This window comes from Triticum dicoccoides, chromosome 1B, assembly GCF_002162155.2.
Source record: "Triticum dicoccoides isolate Atlit2015 ecotype Zavitan chromosome 1B, WEW_v2.0, whole genome shotgun sequence".
NCBI lineage: Eukaryota > Viridiplantae > Streptophyta > Magnoliopsida > Poales > Poaceae > Triticum > Triticum dicoccoides.
Window position 1 is genome coordinate 539,204,094 of NC_041381.1, and position 6,635 is coordinate 539,210,728.

Consider the following 6,635-nt stretch of genomic DNA (forward strand, 5'->3'; position numbering starts at 1 on the left):
TCCCCACTGAGGATTGCTACCGCACACAAGTCCTCTCAACTTGGTGGCACCCTCTATGGCGCAGCGCGCCCCTCAATCTCGACTGTCGTCAGATATCTGTCCTTCCTGAATTTGATCTCCTCAGAGCCATCATCTCCTCTCACCAGCAGGGCCCGATTCAATGCCTCTGCATCCCGACACACTACCCGCTATCCATACCTGGCATAATGGAGGCTTGGCTGACATCCCCTAAATTCGGAAAACTCTAGCAGTTTGAGTTGTACCATTACCACAAAAGTTTCATACCACGAACACACCAAGAATTCGTGCCCACACCACCGTTGTCCATCTTGCGGTTTTCCTCCTCTCTCCACACCGCCACCATCACGCGGTGCCATCTACCAGATGATCTGGTACAAATGCTTCGACTCCCACTGCAAAAAAACTTTCGCTTGTGGTGGTTTATCTGTCGGAGGCCTCACCGCACAACATCATCCACTCCAGTTGCCCTGCTCCGGAGCGCTTGCGGATTGTTTTGGGAATAGAAATCTGTATCAATTGTCTCCAAATAAAGTCATCCACCTTGAAAGCATTGGAATTTGTTTTGAAGGACAATAGCTCATCATCGAAGATGCCCCTTCACTTCAAAGGTTGCTCCTTGATAATTGTTATAGACCTTCACAAATAACTGTCGTCTCTGCGCCCAAACTGGAGACCTTGGGTGTAATTTGTGACCCGTTTAATGATACAAGGAGTTGGTGTTTGGCTCCTCACTTTTTCAGGTACCGTATATTATCATCTACACATTTGTAATCAGAAGCTGCATTTTCCATTTGTGCGCATAAGTTTTATATCATCTTGGAGTACACTTTGGGTACTAATATTATGTTATATGCTCAATGAAGAGTTCGTCCATTGATAGCCTATCAATGTTGCTAGATTCTGTCAGGATCATATATATCAGAATGTTTAGTTTTGATCTGAACATAATTATTGGCTTGCTGCCATGCTTTAGATCTCTGGAGAATTTATATATAGAGGTGATGATTTCATGCACATTGAAAGCCCGTATATATTGTACTAGAATTAACTGTTCAGCTGTCGTTGTTTCAACATACTCTTTTTTCAGACCTTAACTGTTTTCAATCTTCATGTCTACTTAGACACAACCACATGGAGCAAAACATATAACCAATCGGTGGCGTAATAAGCACCAGGATTTTCTCAGTTCTCATGACATTCGTTTGAGGACAATAACGATGGAAGGATATGCCTCCAACCAGGCAAACAGAAGCTTTATCAGATTCTTCCTGTTGAATGCGAGGTTACTATTGTCCATGAGGCTTAATTTTTACCGCAAGAGATTTCTCACTGACGAACATGTTGAACATCAAAAAAAGAAGTTTCAGGTGGACAAATGGGCTTCTAAACGTGCTCGGCTTCTATTTACAACAAGTTGTAGTCATCCTGAAATAATTTTTTTGCGTAGGATGTTGATTTTATGGATCAGACCAATCCATTTGTTTGTGAATGCAAAAAAGAGTGGTTGGGTTAGATGTTACTGCCATGTTCAATCTGGGTTTTGTCTAAAAATTTGATGAACAATTAATCCTTGGGCTTTCTGTACCATTTGTATGCTTGAGTTGCATGTTGTTGCCCTCGGACTCCCCTCCACCTTCCACTACACTGCCGCATCTTCCACGACTGCTGTTCGTTCCTGTCCGAGGCCTTGCCGTCGTTCTCCGCCTTGGTTCGCTTGCTGTGCCCGCTGCCGTTTGGTGTTGTCAACATGGTCAACAACCAAGAGGAATCAGGAGATGATTGTACGTGGAGAGGCTGACAGTAGGACCCACCAGGGTCGTTGCATTTCGCAAGCAGGTGCCTCATTATTACAAGACAAAAAAATACTTCCTCCTAATTGTTTGACAACTAGGTCCCACGCCATTGTCAATGTAGTCAATAAATGAGAAAATTACACAACAAACGGATAACACCAGGGACCCAGCAGCTCGCCCAGTTGTTTTTTAGTTTCAGAGACGGAGCTCAACTGCACGCTGTGCGGGGGATGTGGCCCGTCTAGCCCACGCTTACGCTTTTATTTAAGCACATGACGAGCCCAGTTGATATATTTTTTCTATCTGAAAATGGCTAGCCCAGTTCTTTTTTTGGAGAATACCAAAACCAAGGCCTACTTGCTTTTCTCAGCCCTGCTGGGCTGCAAATCTTTCAAGATGAGGAGGGATGTAAGTAGTAAGAAATGGGCTTCCCCAGAAAATGGGCTATAAGTTGTAAGAAATGGGCTGTAAATTTTTAAACCAAAGCCAACCGGCAATTGCATTAAAATATCATTTTTTCAGGATTTCTCTACTCTCTACTCTTATAAAAACCAAAGCCAACTGGCAATTACATTAAATTGTAATCTTTTCTCTCACAAGATAAACTACTCATACAAATGCATCTTCATGTTCCGTGCAACGAACGGGCATCTTGCTAGTTAAGATTCTAAATTTCATTCAATTTTTTAGGAGAATTGTTTTTTGAATTTTATTTTGATATAATTTAAAAAAAATATTTTTAGCGTGACTCGAAATTTCGTGATTAAAAGAGTTCGGACCCCACCAAAATATGCAAAAATTCGTTGAATTTTTTAGGAGTGCCCAGAATATATGGTTTGTAATGCTAATAAAAAGAATATGGGCTTCAAATATCCTTAAGAATTAGAAAATGGGCTATAAATTATTGAAAATAATGGCTAATGGGCTGTATGCTGTTTTGCACAGATATGGAGGCTGACTTCTGGGCCTACTAGGTTGACGATGACGCTGTCCTAAATTTTTTTTGACGCATATGCAAGGCTTTATCAACTTAGTCAACACAGGGTAGTGACTGTTTGATGTCCATCCAACGGCGCCGTGCTTCTTCAATCTCTGATCTTCCTGCTCCAGCCGCCCAAACCAGTGCCGGCGGGACTGCCTGCTCTCTCCTCCCGTGGCTGGCTGTGCTGCCGCCAAGCCATCCCTCTAACCACCCACACATCCTGTTATTTTCCGACGACATCAGTCTCACCCCGCAGCCGACCAGCCAGTGCTCGTACTCCCCTCAGCGTGGGCATCCGCTGTGGTGGCTTCACCGGCTCCGGGTAGTTCCCTTCCTGGGCCTTGCCCTCGTCCACCGCGTTTGTGCTCTCGGTGCGGCGAGGTCAACATGGTCAACAAACAACATCCATTGGAAAATGCTAATAGTAGGGGCCCACACCAGGAAATGCCTCCTTATTACGCGCAAAATAATCCTCCACCAGACAGCTGGGACCCATCGGAAGGGCCTCTGTATTTCGCGAAAAAACGTTCCCGCTGCTGTCAGCTCAGACCCACCAGAAGTGCCTCCTTATTACGCACAAAAAATGAATACTCCCCCTGCTAGCTGGGACCCACCTTGGTGTGAGGCTGACTTGTGGGCCTACTAAGTTGACGGGGACGGAGGGCTTTGTCAACTTAGTCAATATGAACGATTCTAACTCCAGTGACCGTACGATGTCCATCCAACGGCCGTAGTGCTTCTCCAACCTCTGGTCTTCTTGCTCTAGCCGCACAAACTAGCGCCGGTCGTGTCGCGTGCTCCTGCCTCCCGTGGCCGGCTATGATGCCGCGGAGGCCTCACCGCCCCCTACTACTCCCACCGCTGGCCAGGCCATCCCTCTACTCACCCACACCCCCTGTTATTCTACGGTGATGGTAGCCTCACACCGCAGCCGAACCAGTGAACCCTCATGCTGCTCTACGCGTGGGCATCCACTGCTGCGTCTTCCTCGGCTCTGCGTTGTCCCCTTCCTAGGCCTCGCCGTCGTCCACCGACCTGGTGCTCTCAGCGCAGCATGGTCAACATGGTCAAGGAATGACTTACATCAGACGTGGACTGTACGTGGAGAGGCTGACAGCTAGGTCCACGGCCACAGCAAGGAAGTGCCTCCTTATTACGTGGAAAATAATGATTCCTCCACCTGACAGCAGGGACCCACTGGACGGGCCACTGTATTTCGCAAAAAAACGTTTCCCCCTGACTGCTGGGACTTACCAGCTACATCTTCGCAGGCAAGGAAGTACGTCCATATTACAGGCAAAAAAAATGATTCGCCCCCTGACTGCTGGGACCCACCAGCTACATCTTCGCACGCAAGGAAGTGCCTGACAGTCGGGACCCACCTCGTCGAAGCGTACGTAGCGTTGTCATTCTGGTCGCGAACGTGTACGTACATACTGGTCGATGTAGAGGCGCGCATGTGTCGTAGTATAGGCGTGCACGTAGCATGTACACGTACGTACATTGGCCAGGGTGCAAGAAAGTAAATACGGCCACATACGTACATAGATGAGGGGTCTCAAACGCCTACTCACGCATACGTACGGCCAGGGCTCGTGTACATGGCTGGGTCGTAACGGAGAAACTGTGTCGTCATCATGTTCATGGGGAGGCAACGGAATGCGTCATGTTCATCGGGAGGCAACAGAACTCGTGGGAGCCAACCGTCTTGGACGGAACAACCGATGGCAACGAGGCCTGGCGTACCGCAGAACGGAGGAAACAACCTTGTGTTCAACCGACCACATTTGAAACGGGATCTTGTTCATCGGGAGGGGTCTGGTGTACCGCAAAATGTAGGAAACGGACTTCTGTTGGACCTCCTATGGTCGAAACGGGGTCCTGTTGATCGGGAGGAGTGTGGCGTACCGCAAAACGGAGTAAACGGACTTGTGTTGGAGCGTTACGGTCAAAACGGGGGTCCTATTCATCGAGAGGGGTGTGGCGTACCGCAAAATGGGACTCCACGGGATACTGTTCATCTCCACCGTCGATCTCCTCCAGCCTCCACGGGCTACTGTTCATCCACGATCAACCTCCTCCAGCCTCCACCTGCGACTGTTCATCCAGCCTCCACTGCGCGCTACTCCACCAGCTACTGTTCAACCAGCCCTCTCCATGGGCTCCTGTTCAACTACCCCTCCATGTGCTACTGTTCATCTAGCCCTCCACCGACTACTGTTCAACCAGCCCTCCACCGGCTACTATTCATCCAGCCCTCCACGGGGTCTTGTTCATCCACGCCCAACCGGCTTGATCGATCGGGGTCCTGTTCATCCAACGGAAACACCATGGGGTCCTGTTCATCCACCCCCACCGGCAACTGTTCATCCAAACCCCGCAACAACGCTCACTGTTCATCAAGGGAAGGAGGCAGTAGGATGTTCGATCGACTTCAGTTAGCAGCAGTAGCGAAGGAATCACTTGGGTTCAGTAACGCAGCTAGTGAAATCGCTCGGGTTCAGTTAGAGCCCAATGCCTTGCTCGGGTTCAGTTAGATCCCAATGCCTCACACCCACGCACGTACGGTATGAGAGAAACGCGCATCGCTCGGCCCCCAACCACCCACCGTAACCGGGAACTCCCCGATAATTACCTTGCCATCGCTTCTACCATAGTTTTTTCCGTCATGGATGACCCAAAGAATGTCATGCAGCTGCATCTCCGGCCCGCTCAGGACGAAAAGCCCATTTTCTGTCATGATTATTTGTCATAGAAGTAGGAGCCCACCACATCTATGATGATACCGGGTTTTGTCACAATTATCGTCATAGAAGTGTCATAAGTATGACATAATTTTTTTTCATTCAGCCCAAAATGTCACGAATGTGTCTTTTTTTGTAGTGAAGTGAACGATCATACAAGAATAATGATAGGATAAGCATTAAGCATCATGTGAAGCATAGTATGATCAATCACACACAACCAACGTAGCATCTCACAAGCATATCAAACAAAGTAGCACACACCAAACGGAAATAGTAGCAAAAGCTCAAGAAGAACCAACGGGCAAAAAGAGAAAGACATACCCTCTCTCTCTCGAAGCCTAATGATCTATACAAATTCTCCTCCTTTGGAAACAAGTACCAAAAAGTTTGAATAGGTATAGAGCTATACGTCTCTCTAGGGATGATCCTCGACAGCTCCTGGCGGTGAAGATCTCCGGCTGGCAACTCTGGTGTGCATAGATGGCGTTGATAGAAGTGCATCCACGAAGGCTTCATCTTACATCCGCTGAACTGGAGGAGTAGAGACTGGAGGCGGCACTGTAGAAGTGGAGGTAGGTGTAGAATGAGTAGTCCTTGTGTTTGTATCATGCACTACAACAGACCTGGCTGCCCTAGGCACTGTCTGAAACCTGTCATTCATCGGTAAGTCATATCCACTGTCCTTAGTTGTAGCTCTGGCTATTTCAACATCATCTCTAAGCTTCTCCACAATGGTTTGCACCTCAGTGATCTTCACATCAAGATCATGAATCTTAGTCTCGACCACTCGCTCTAAGCTCTCCTGGTTCTTGGGGAGGTTGGCCAGACTTCTCTCAGTCCTCAGGGTTGCTTCAAGCAGATAGGTCATTTGGTCATTCTTGTACTTGAGGTTAGCAATAGGTTCATTTGGAGCAGAGGCCTTCTTTGCTTCTTTTGCTTATGTGGCAGCTTGGATCCTCTCTTGTGCCTCAACAGATGTAGGGTGTGAATATTCCATCACCACCACATTATCCTCAAACTCCTTCAACAAGGGTAGATGCTCATGATCAAGAAGATAAGTGCTCGTTCCAACCTTGGAGTTGATGAACAACT